This window comes from Ambystoma mexicanum, chromosome 10 (assembly GCF_040938575.1).
Source record: "Ambystoma mexicanum isolate Mex_15411 chromosome 10, UKY_AmexF1_1, whole genome shotgun sequence".
Classification (NCBI taxonomy): domain Eukaryota; kingdom Metazoa; phylum Chordata; class Amphibia; order Caudata; family Ambystomatidae; genus Ambystoma; species Ambystoma mexicanum.
This window is the reverse complement of record NC_090932.1, coordinates 1,685,547,100-1,685,560,160: the sequence shown is the minus strand read 5'-3', so window position 1 is coordinate 1,685,560,160 and position 13,061 is coordinate 1,685,547,100.

Below are 13,061 nucleotides of genomic sequence, written 5' to 3'. Positions count from 1 at the left end.
TATCGTTTTTACCTCTTCTTCTGTTAGACAGAATCTAGATTGCTGGTTGTTTATTTCGAGATTGTGTTTATACCAGGGCTGGACTGGCCTTCATGGCACTCTGGAGATTTCCCGGTGGGCCTCTGCACCCTGGGCCTCTTTTGTATTTTATTTTAAAGTTTTCTCATAAGAAAAGGGTTCGGCTTGCTCAAGATGCGCAATATGGGGCCACTTTGAAAATTATTTCCAGGGCCTCTTTTGGTTCCCAGTCCACCCCTGGTTTATACACGTGATTTTCAGTTTGTGATCCTGTCCATTTGCATGTTAGCAGATTGTGATCACTGTATGTGGTTCTTTCAACTTTGTATTCTTCAATTCTGGGTATGAATTCTGTTGGCACAAAGATGTAATCTAGGGTAGCTTTTGCATTCAAACTCTCCCAAGTTGGAATGTTCTTTTGTTTCGGAAATAGAGCTGCGATGTTATGAAGATTTCTTGGTTTAATCAGGGTCTCCCATGCAACACCTCTCTCGCGGGTTGAATCTTGATACTTTCCCGACTTTGTTTCTTTGTTCCCCTCTCTGCAATCGGCGTTTAAGTCGCCACATATGATGATGTCCGCATTCATGTGCTCTATTTTGATTTCGTCTATCACCTCTGCCATTTTTGCGCAGTACGTTTTGTTTGTCATCTTTTGGGGGTTCCAATACGTGTTTATTATGATGACTTGATTGCCAATCCTCTTGCTATTTGATTTTCCTTCGTTGGTCCATGTGGTCAGTATTACTAACATCTCATATGATTCGTGTAATTTTTTCGGTGTTGCCAGGCCTACTCCCATTTTCGTTGCTGTCAACAGGCCTGAGGATGGTCGGCCTAACAAGCCCTTGCTTGCAGGTGCTATTTCCACTACATAGCCGTCTAGGCCGGGTTTTTCTTGTAGCCAAGTTTCTTGTAGGCATATGATGTCTAGTGCGCCTAAGTCCACGTCGCCCGGTCTGGTTAAGTGCGTGTATCCTCTTGTGTTCCATGACCCCAGGATGAAACATTTCTTGGTTTCATTTTGGTCACCACTTCTTTGTTCATCCCACATAGATGCCGGTGACCGTGTTAATTGCTAATTTTCTGTTTTGCCCATTAAGGCTGCTTTTAGCCATGCTAGCGGGCCCGTGTTCGTTGACATCTCTTGTTTGTCTCGGAGGTGATTTCTTTGCTCTCTCGTTTCTACTGTGGCGGCCAGTTCTCTCTGGGCTAAAATGTCTCTGAACGCGTCCTGGTTCCACTCTCCTGTATAGGTTCTGATATTCTGCGCCCGTGTCCTGGTGCTCCTTCCTTGATTGCGTGTTTTGTTTTTCGTCCTTATGGGGTCTTTGGTTCTCTTTTCTGTCTTCCGTTCGTCCATACTTCACTTCCCAATCGATACCCCTTTCTTCTCTATGTTTTCCTAGTCTATTAGATCGATACCGCTCTTCTGTCCGTGAAGTGAAATGGTATGGTCTTCTTTCTTTTTCATCGTACTTAGGGTCTTTCTTTTCTTTTTGTATTTCTCTTTTTATTTCTGTCAGCCCAAACCCATTTTGGAGCATTTCAGTAGCTGCGTTTACTTCCGTTTCTTGCCGGATTGGTTCTTTCACGTGATGTCATGATCTCTGCTTCCAAAAGGTCAGGGTTTTCCCAACTCCCTTGAAAGCAGATCCATAACCCAGGTTCCGAGTGCCAACCAGTCCCAATTGGGACCTTTTGGACCCAGTCCTGGCGCCAGTGGCACCAGGCTCATAAATATGCCCAGTCCCAGCGCTGGAAGCGCCGGGCTCATAATGCTTGGGTGGACTTACCTGCAGCAGACCATGCTGCTTACTTGCCTGCCAGTTGAGCCTCTGATCCTCTTCTGTTTGGAACTACGTTTCCTGTTGGGTGGGGCAGGAGCCACTCCCTAGATTCAGAACACTGGAACTCTTCTGGAAGGCAGGAACTCTTTTCTTACCTAGGCGTGGCTGTGGAAGGAGACACCTAAGCACTACAGGAGGCTATTTAAACCACACCCGGTGGATGAATCTTGCTTTGCGTAATTCTGCATCCTCTGCAGCAGAACGCTCATCGTGTCTTCTGCATCGGATCCTGGGCCTAAGGAAAAAAGGCTTACCATCCTGAATCCAGTCTTCAGCAACACCTATAAAGACAAGAAAGAACAGGTTAGCATTCCGGCATCTGAAAGACAAAGGCTTACCTACTCTTCGTGCGCTCCGGAGGTCTTCACACTGCATTCCGGCATCTGAAAGACAAAAGCTTACCAACTCTTCGCACGCTCCGGAGGCCTTCGGCGCTGCATCCCGCATCTGAAAGACAAAACAAGGTGCGTTTAAAGACATTGGGGAACTTTAATACTCACGTGCCATTACTCCTTTCCACATCTAACCCAGTGGGTATTCCGGCACCCTGCAGCCGCTCCGAACTCGTACCTGCAAAATAAAAAGACAGTTAGAGCGCATCGTGAAGCAGGCAACAAGCGCTTACTTACGTGCTTCCAGGCGCTTCTATTCATCACACGGACTCCATCTTCAACTCACTTCAGCCCGTCATCCGCCATCGCCGGAACCCTGCAAAACAAGAGACATCATTACTAAAGACTTTAAAGACAATAGAATTACTCGAAACTTACCGTTCGTGCAGTAAACGACGGACAGCAGTCCTCTGAAGTCAAGAGGCCTGCGCTACCTACCCAGTGAAGAAACTGGTTACAGCACCCTGCCCCGAGGCAGATGGAGAGCTCGGCATTCACTTACCTAAGGTGAGAGCGTTAACCTTTGGGGGTCTACAGGAGAGCAAAAAAGGGAAGAGATAGGGACACCCCAATAACACCAGTTCATTAATCCCATATTTTCTATCTGCAGACATCTCACTCTTGAAGTCAGGCATACAGTGCACAGAGGTCCAGCCCAAAGAGCCAACCGGGTGCTACACATCACCTTTGAAGATACGGTAGTTGCCCAGTCAAGACCGGCGCCTCTGCGAGAATCAGGTGAGCGTTACACGTGAATGTATGCCTTTGCGATCTTTCCTCTATGATAAGGCTCTACTAACGTGATGTCTTCTGTTTTTATCATTTTCAACGCATTCATTTTGCTCATTAATTTCAAGATCGTCTTCCTATTTAGGATCATGTGTCCACTTTTTATATCTAATTGCTCAAGTTCGAATATACGTTCCTGTCTTTCCGCTTTCGACATACCAGTTCTTCTGTTTTCCTCTGGGCTTTTTATCACCTGTTTTCGGTGCGTTGTTGACCGCTCACTTATTCTTTGATCTTTTGAGGGCTTTCGTTCTTCTTCTCTGTTCTTTTTTTGTGTTTCCGTTTCTCCCCCTTTTGGATCTCACTTGCCTCTCGGCTTCTTTTTGGTGTTTGGGGTTTCATGTTTTGTCTAATTTCTATTTCTTTCTCTGGTTCTTTTTGCTTTTGTGTTTGCTGATCTGTGTTCACCTCCGTCACTGAGTTGTTGGAGGCGGTTTCCCAATGCTGGGACAAGTTCATCAGGTTTGTGTTGCTCATAAAATCTTCGACCGAGAGGGGGGGGCTTCTCATTTTGTCTCTTTTCCTTTCTTTCTGGCTTTTTTCGGACCTTTCCTCTCTGATTTCTTCTTCTTTTTTTTTCTTTTAGTTTTTCTGCTTCCTGCTGCTCCGCCTTCTCTGTCATCGGGTCTTTGTCAGCCTTGTCATTTTTCTTTAGTTTCAATATCACTGGGACTTTATTCTGGGGATGATTCTGGAGTCCTGATTTGATTGGGTATGTTTGTGGGGGTTTGGACCTTTTCTCCATCACTTCCTTTATGTCATGGTCTCCTTTGTGTCTCTCTGTTATTGCCGCGTTTTTACTTTCCCTCTCTGATTTTTTGGTTTTCTCGTTCTCCTCCTCTGTCCCTCTTTTTAGGCACTCAATTTGTTTCTTTAAGTCCTCCAGTTCTTTTTCCCACCCTTTCTTGTAGGCGTCATTTCTTTCTTCTACAGCTGTGATGTATCCTTCTATATGCGTGATTTTGTGGACATTGAAGCCAGAATTGATGTGTTGTCTTGTATTCCTTCTTTTATTGTTTCATATAGTTTGCAATATGGCGCCAATGCTATCGTTATTGCAGAAATGATTGTTAGTAGATCTGGTTTTTTACTTGGGGACTCCTTTTGTATCGGCGTGCCTAATTCACTTATCCTTCTATTTTTCGGCAATTTTGGAGTACTGGCTATTTTCCCTGGCATAGCCATTTTTTCTGTGAATAGGCTATCGCTTAACCTGGGTCTGTGTGCTTTTTCCTCCAGCCTTGTGCACTTAGGTTTTTCTTTCTGTATTTCTCTTTGTTGGTTCTCTCCATGTAGTTCTCTTACTTTCACCGGGGTACGAAGTAACTGGTCTGAATTTGGGTGTGCTTTTGCCCCATCTTTTAGTTGGGGCACCCTCTCCCGGGCCAGGGCCTGTCTTTGGTTGTCATCTTCGGGTCTTGGGGTATTTCCCCCTCCTTCAGGGGGCTCCTCCTGATGTTCTTTTAAAGCGCTTTGCTTCCGTCTTTCTTCTCTTTCTTCTATTTGTCGCCAGATTGCTTTCGCCGCATTCTTTTTTTCCTGCAGGAGCTGCGGCAGACCTATAGCTGGCGATCCTTCTGGCCCCGGTGAGACCCCGGGGGTCTGTTGGGTGTCTCCTCCGGAATTTACCTCAACCGCTTCCAGCAATTCTGCGTCAGATAGATCGTTTTCCGGTTCTAATTTTCGTTTCTGCTGGTTAAAGAAAAATGCTTTCAATGTTCCTGACAAGGATACTGGCAGTGGTCCTTTTTGCATTCCCTCATTTTTTTTTTTTGCGGTTTCTTTTTTATATTTTCTAATGTCGTTTTCGTTTTTCCTAACTGTTCACATCCTCTTTCTTTATTATTCTTTGTTGTTTTCCTTTCGTTTGTCTTTTCTTGGTTTTTTCTTTGCGTTGTTGGTTTATTGGTAGTTATCCTTTTTTTCTGTTTTACTTCTAAGGCTTTTTTCTCTTGTTCTATTTCGGAATCTGAGTCTGACGTGCCCGTTTCACTTTCATTCCAACTTTCTTCTGTGCTACTTTCTTTCCCCTCGTTGCTGATGGATTTGTTACTTGGCACTTGCGTCTGATTTTCTTCCCTTTGTTTTATCTCTTCTTCTATTACATTCTCACTTATGCCTAATTCCTCATCAGTATCAACAAACCCTGGTTCCCTGTGTACACTTGCTTGTACGACTGTTTTGGGAACCTTCTCTTTTGGCCAGTCTAGCCTTCTTCCTTCTTCATTTTCTTGTAGTAAACTGTCCACCTCCACACTTTCCCTTTCTTGAGTGGTGGTCAGCTTGTTAGCCTGGCTCTTGGCCAATTCCACTAACTGCGTCCCTTTGGTGTTTTCATTTGGGCTGTCTGTTTGACCTCGAACTTTCTCACAGCGTTTCTCTAGACCACTCCTCACCGTGTTCCCCATCCGCGTGGGGCTCCTCCTCCCAGCCCGCCCTGAGTGAGGTGAGGCAGGCAGGGCTGGATGTCCTGCTCCGCGGTTTGTTGTCTTTTCCGTTGATTTCTTCTCCCTCTGTTCCCTCCGGTCCTCGGCGTCACAGCGCTCCTGCTGAGGGTCCGTCAGCGGCTGCCCTCCGGCTGCCGTTTCCGGAAACCCACTCGTCTTAGGTGCGGTGTGCAGGGCGCTGGTCACCTCAGATCCCGGTAGGTCTTGCTTACTTTCACCGCTTAGATTTATTTGCGGGACTTGTGGTTCTGTTGTTACTGGTTCTGTTGTTACTTGTGCGTCTTTCTCCTTTGGTTCGAAGACGCACAAAGTAGTCGTCGTGCCCACCTCTCTGAGCTCGTTATTCGTACTGTTGAAATGAGACCTCGGCGTATGTAGCTCTTTTTTTCCTTCGTGGGCGGTTTCTTCACTGAGAAGCGTCTTTGATTTCACACTCCTTAGACGCCGTTTGTTGTTGTCAGTGTTGTCAGTGTCCGAAACCGCTCCCACCTCGTCCGGTTTTTCATTTTTACTATTTTTTCGCCCTTGCTGTAACGATGGTCTCTCATATTTCTGGGCTGCCTCCATATTACATCTACCTCTGCCTCTGCCCTCGCGGGCTCCCGCGGACTCCAGCAGACTCAACTCTCCTCACCTAACTCCGCTCACCGCTCCGCTCTGGTGCAGGGTTTTTAAGCCCTCCCACACGCTGTAGTAGACAGGGGAGAGAGACTCCAGCAGACTCCAGCAGACTCAACTCTCCTCACCCAACTCCGCTCAACGCTCCGCTCTGGTGCAGGGTTTTTAAGCCCTCCCACATGCTGTAGTAGACAGGGGAGAGAGACTCCAGCAGACTCCAGCAGACTCAACTCTCCTCACCCAACTCCGCTCACCGCTCCGCTCTGGTGCAGGGTTTTTAAGCCCTCCCACACGCTGTAGTAGACAGGGGAGAGAGACTCCAGCAGACTCCAGCAAACTCAACTCTCCTCACCCAACTCCGCTCACCGCTCCGCTATGGTGCAGGATTTTTAAGCCCTCCCACATGCTGTAGTAGACAGGGGAGAGAGACTCCAGCAGACTCCAACAGACTCAACTCTCCTCACCCAACTCCGCTCACCTATCCTTCTTTTCGCCAATAAAAGTAGAAACAGGGCAATTATTTGCCTATGTTTCTCCGTCTTGCTGTCTGAGAGCCTACTCAACAAGCACAAGGATGGGTCACAGTCGTAGGAGCTAGGAAGTAATGTGCCCATCCTATCTACCTCTTCCTTCCAAGAGCACTGGCTCACATGGTACCCCAAACCATGTACCAAAATCCAGCAGAATCATGACTACATCTAGGGCACGTGTGAGGTACCCCTGAGGCAATGACACACATCCTGCCATGAGTCATGTACACCCTGTGAAGAAAGTTAGACTGATTCAACTTGAACCTGCTGTTCTTGGATACCGTTTTAATGTGTTCACAGATCTTGAGCCATTCCCGTTCTGATATTGCATTCCCATGTTTCCTCAGTTGCAAGGACAATATTTTACCTCCAGTGCAACAAAACATTGTACATCAGTGAAAGTCTCCCTCTCCCATCTCCTATTGAGAAGAACTCCTGCAGCAATGGGTTGGACTGCGGCTCATCCGGTTAAACCGTCCACATGTTTCCAACTCTCCTAAGGACTCTAGTATAGCTCAAAAAGGGACCTCGCGGCATTTCATACTCCTCTGTCCATTGAGTTAAAGAAAGTAAAGAGTCTTCCCAACTCAACGATCTGCAACCCCCAGAATACAAAGAGGAAAGGCCCATGTCTCTAAATATCCCATGTAGTGCACTGTGAAACCAAATAGGAAGGTCAGAGTCATAAAATGCACCCAGACGAAATCCCATTGTGTCCCATATTAACTTCATCCCTTGTTGGTATTATGGAAAGCCCCCCAATAGCATACAGACCTCCCCTTCACGTGACTCCTTCTAGTGCAATGTATATTGCAACTGGGCAGCAAGGAAATACAGTTTGCAATCTGGAAGGACAAACCTCCTTTTGGTATGGACTCTGCAGCGCCAACAGAACCACTCTCCTTCTAACAGTGCCCCATAGCACTTCAGTGATCTTGGCATCCAGCATCTGATAAAAACATTTGATCATATAGGAAAAAATCTAATAATCGAGGAAGGTCCACCACTTTGCATAGTGGTATTCTACCCATACCTGAGAGAAAGTAAGCCTCATTACGAGGTCGGTGGTAACCCGTCGGTGCGACTGGTGGTTTGCCGCCCACCCCGTAACACCTGATCTGCCGCCTAACTTCCCGGTGCCACCGGGACATTACAAGTCCCAGCGGAGCGGGAAGTCAGGAGTGATACATGGATGGGAATTCAGCCCAGTAACATCATGGGTGATAGTGGGGTGGGATGAGGACGCCGGATATGACAGGAGTGATACCTGGATGGGACTTAAGCCCAGTAACATCATGGGTGATACTGGGGTGGGATGAGGACGCCTGATATGACAGAAGTGATACCTGGATGGGACTGAAGCCCAGTAACATCATGGGTGATACTGGGGTGGGATGAGGACGCCTGATATGACAGGAGTGATACCTGGATGGGAATTCAGCCCAGTAACATCATGGGTGATCCTGAGGTAAAATGTGGAAGCCGGCTATCAGGAGTGATACATGGATGGGAATTCAGCCCAGTAACATCATGGGTGATACTGGGGTGGGATGAGGACGCCTGATATGACAGGAGTGATACCTGGATGGGACTTAAGCCCAGTAACATCTTGGGTAATCCTGGGGTTGGGATACTGAAGTCCAATACCAGCTGCAAAGGAGTGATGCTGCGTTGGTAATTAAGCCCAGTAAAATCATTGGTGATGCTGGGGGTGGGATAACGAAGCTGGATATCAGCAGGAGTGATACATGGATGGGAATGAAGTCCAGTAACATCATGGGTGATCCTGGGAGTGGAATACTGAAGTCCTTTATCAGCTGCATAAAGAGGATTGATACTGGGTTGGGAATGAATCCATGTAACACCATGGGTGATACTGTGGGTGGGTGGACGAAGCCTGATATCAGCACGAGGGACACATGGGTATGAATGCAGTCCAGTAACATTATCGATGATGCTGGGGGTGGGATAACGAAGCTGGATATCAGCTGGAGTGATGCATCGATGGGATTGAAGGTCAGTGACATCATGGGTGATCCAGGGGTGGGATAACGAATCACAATATCAGCAGGAGTGATGCATGGATGGGATTGAGTCCCAGTAGCATCATGGACGATCCTTGGGTGGGATGAGGAATCCTGGTACAGGAGTGATACAGGGATGGGATTGAAGCCCAGTAACATCATGGGTGATCCTCGGGGTGGAATACTGAAGTCATTTATCAGCTGCATAAGCAGGAGTGATACTGGGTTGGGAATTCAGCACAGTAACATCATTGGTGATACTGGTGGTGGGATAACACAGCCTGAAATCAGCAGGAGTAACACATGGATGGGATAGGAGCCCAGTAACATCATGGGTGATCCGGGGGGTGGGATGAGGACGCCTGATATGAGCAAGAGTGATGCATGCATGGGATTTAAGCCAACAACATGGGTGATCCTGGGGTGAGAAACTGAAGTCCAGTATCAGCTGAAAAGGCAGCAATGATACTGAGTTGGGAATTAACGCCCAGCAACATCATGGGTAATCCTAGGGTTGGGATACTGAGGTCCAGTATCTGCTGCATACGAAGGATTGATACATGGATCGGAATGAAATCCAGTAACATCATGGGTGAGACTGGGGAGGGATGAGTAGGATGGATATCAGCTGTAGTGATACAATCATGGGGTATTAAGTCCAATATCACCATGATTGATGATGGGTTAGGAAATAATCCAATAGCATCATAGTTGATCCTGGGATGGGATTATAAAGGCTGATATCAGCACGAGTCATACATGGATAGGAATGAAGGCCGGTAACATCATGGGTTTATTTTATTTTATTTATTTTTTTACATTTATAAAGCACGCAGCAGCCCTCGGGAATCGTGGCACTGTTACAAGAATACTTCTTAGTTACATCACAAGAATACTTCCTTATTTAAGCCACAAGAATACTTCCATAGGTTCCTCACAAGACTACTTTCTTGGTTACATCACAAGAATACTTCCATGGTTACATGACAGGTCTGTTTCCTTGGTTACATGACAGGTCTGTTTCCTTGGTTTTACATAATACGGGTATGAATGGTGGGAGAGCCTGCCCTCAAATAGCAGGCCGGCTGTGACCTCACATGAGGTTAACATAGAGGGGTCAGTCAGCATGTAAGGGTGAGTGGTCCTCCTGAGAGAGAGTGGCTACATGCTTGTAGGCAGTTACAGAGCTAAGTTCAGCAAGGGAAGAGGCATGGTGCCTAGCCCTGTGCTGGGGAGGCAAAGCATCCAAATGCGAGAGCCAGACAATGGCACCAGTTCATTGTCGACCAAGGGGTGCGGGGGCACACCAAAAATAGTGGGCAGCGAGGGGGTAGGTCACGCGGCTAACAGTTCTAATTGAGTGGCCTAGGTCAGGGTCAGGAGGCTTCAGAATTGGGCAAGGCACTGGCCGGAGCTCTCGAACGTGGGCATTCAAACAAAGGTAACGTGTGGTACAGAGGTGCAATTGTACCTAATGGTGGGTGATTAGGAGCGAGAAAGAACAGTTGTGGTGCATAAGAGCTGAGAGCTGAGCAGTATATAAGTTGTTCGGATCTAGGCAAGCAAGGTATCGCTATAGGCACAATACGTTTCGCGGGTTATAGGAACTATGCGGAGCAAGAAGCACTCATTAATAAGTTTGGTAGTGGTAAATAATGCACCACTGGATTTCAGGAGTCGCTAAGATCGAATTTTGCACCGTTCCGCGAAATGCGGCGGTCAAACATTGACGACGGTGTAATCAGTTATGCAAGTAGGTACAACGTTCATGAAGTGTGACAGAGCGAAGTGAGACAAGTAATGCCGTAGGAATGTCGAGAAGCATAAGTTGGCAAATAAATATAATGCAATGATCGGGAAATTCAACATTAGCTGGCATTATAGTGAGTGGAGCCATTTGTTGCAATGGGTGTAGATCAGGAACACTCATTTGGTAGTGGAGCGGGTTCATCCGTCCATATACCATGCCATGCGTTCCTCACTGTGGAGGGGGGGTGTTCTGGACGGGCAGGTTCGTATACAGCCTGGTGGTCCGCGAGTTGAAGGTGCATTGAGTTAGATTTGGAAAAGGCGGATTGATATGGGTAGCGTCACGCGCCCTGCGGCCGTTCCTGCCCGGACAGGTGGGACCTTTTTCTCGTGGGCCTTCGTCGATGTGGGCAGCTCGGCTATCACCTTCCGGTTGCTTGCTGCGGCTTATGAACACATCCGTGTGAGTTGCCTAGCAACTGCATCAAACAACAAAGTAGGTAGATGAAGAGGCGGCCGTCGGCTTGCACGAGGCTAATGGCGCGCGGCGGAATGGCAAAATGGCACTGAATGGGCTGGCTGGTTCTCCTGGTACCTTTAGATCAGCTGTGGTGCATATGATGTTGCTGGCCTCTTGGGATTCCAACGCTGGGCGGCACAGGCTCACGTCTAGCTGCTCCTGCAGCGTCCGAGGGGAGAGGGCTCCAGCCCTGTTTCTGGGTGATCCTGGGTCGGGATGAGGAAGCCTGATATCAGCACGAGTGATACAGTGATGGGAATGAAGCCAGCAACATCATGGGTGATCCTTCAGGTGGAATAACGAGGCCCGATATCCGCAGGAGTGATACATGGATGGGAATGAGAGCAGATAGCATCATGGGTGATCCTGGGGTGGGATAAGGAAGCCTGATATGACAGGAGTGATACATGGATGGGAATGAGAGCAGATAGCATCATGGGTGATCCTGGGGTGGGATAAGGAAGCCTGATATGACAGGAGTGATACATGGATGGGAATGAGAGCAGATAGCATCATGGGTGATCCTGGGGTGGGATAAGGAAGCCTGATATGACAGGAGTGATACATGGATGGGATTGAGTCCCAGTAGCATCATGGACGATCCTTGGGTGGGATAAGGAAGTCTGATATCAGCACGATTGAGACATGGATGGGAATAAAGCCAGTAACATCATGGGTGATCCTTCAGGTGGGATAACGAAGCCCGATATCCGCAGGAGTGATACATCGATGGGAATAAGAACCGATAGTATCATGGTGATCCTGGGCTGAGATGAGGAAATCTGATATCAGCACGAGTGAGACATGGATGGGAATGAGAGCAGATAGCATCATGTGTGATCCTGGGGTGGGATAAGGAAGCCTGATATGACAGGAGTGTGTAAGAGGATTCAATTCAACACTACAGCTAAGTCAATGCCTAGTCTGGGATACTGAATGGAAACCCTTATTGATATATCTTTATGTCCAGTTCATGCGTTCTGGATGACTACCCCTATATAACACCCCTCTCTTGGAATCCCCCTGACCCCACTGAGCCAAGACGTAGTTCTGTTTTGCAAGTTAAAAGGTTTATTTGATAATTTAAACAATAGATATATATATCACACTTTATAATAATTTAATAATTGAATATGACACTTAATCTGAGCAGTAATCAAAAATGGATAGTCTGGCACTGGCACACTTGTGAATAGGAACAGAAGAATAAGGTGGTAGAGAATGCTTTATATAAGTTCAGATGGATGCAATGTTGAATGAAAATGCAGTACAGAAACTACTCAATATGATTTCACCAAAACAATGTAATCACTTTTCTCTGCCAATCCACTCCCCCCTTTATGCAATGCAAGGAAATGGAAGGAAAGCACACAGTTCTCAGAAATGCAAACAAATGTAATTCAGTTCACCCCAGCAAGCTTAGACTACAGAAGTTTGAAACACAGGCCCAAAATGCTTTTATATGTGCTGGCAATGAAGTGAAAGATATGCTAAAATGCTTTTAATTCCCTCTAGAGGTTCAGGGTGAGTGGTATCAAGTTAATATTAGTCCAGGCTCACTCTAGCAATGATTCAGGGATGGTTCTTAAGAGGCAAACAAATTTTTAGCAAGGAAAGCAAGAACTGCTGTTTTCACACGTGGAGAAATTTGCAAATCGCGGTAAATTCGCGAGTGCGTTTTTCGCGATTGCGTCAAAAGTGTATGGAATAGGAATGCGGTTCTAGGTTAGTTGAAAAGCCAAGATTCCCAGCTTTCAGAGGAAAGTTACTGCAAGTCTCTAAGACAAACGGTCACGGAGATATGAGCGATATGGTAAAGGTCGTTTTTCAGATTTGAAATTTTAAAGTTCAAAGTGACAAGTGACAGCTAGCAACTAGAAATGACAGGTGACAGCTTTGCCAATGACAGATAACAGCTTTACAAAATGACAGGTGACAGTTAGGAGGCAGTTCTGGTTAGATTAAAATAGATTGAATTATATTATTTTAACTAAGAGATTGATTCTGCACCATTCTGCTAGGTACTCACAATATATTTAGAAATAGGCCTTGCCACGGATCTGGTCAGGTTTTCGGACTGTACTCCAGTCTGGTCTCGGCACTTCACAGTGATCTGGGTCAGCT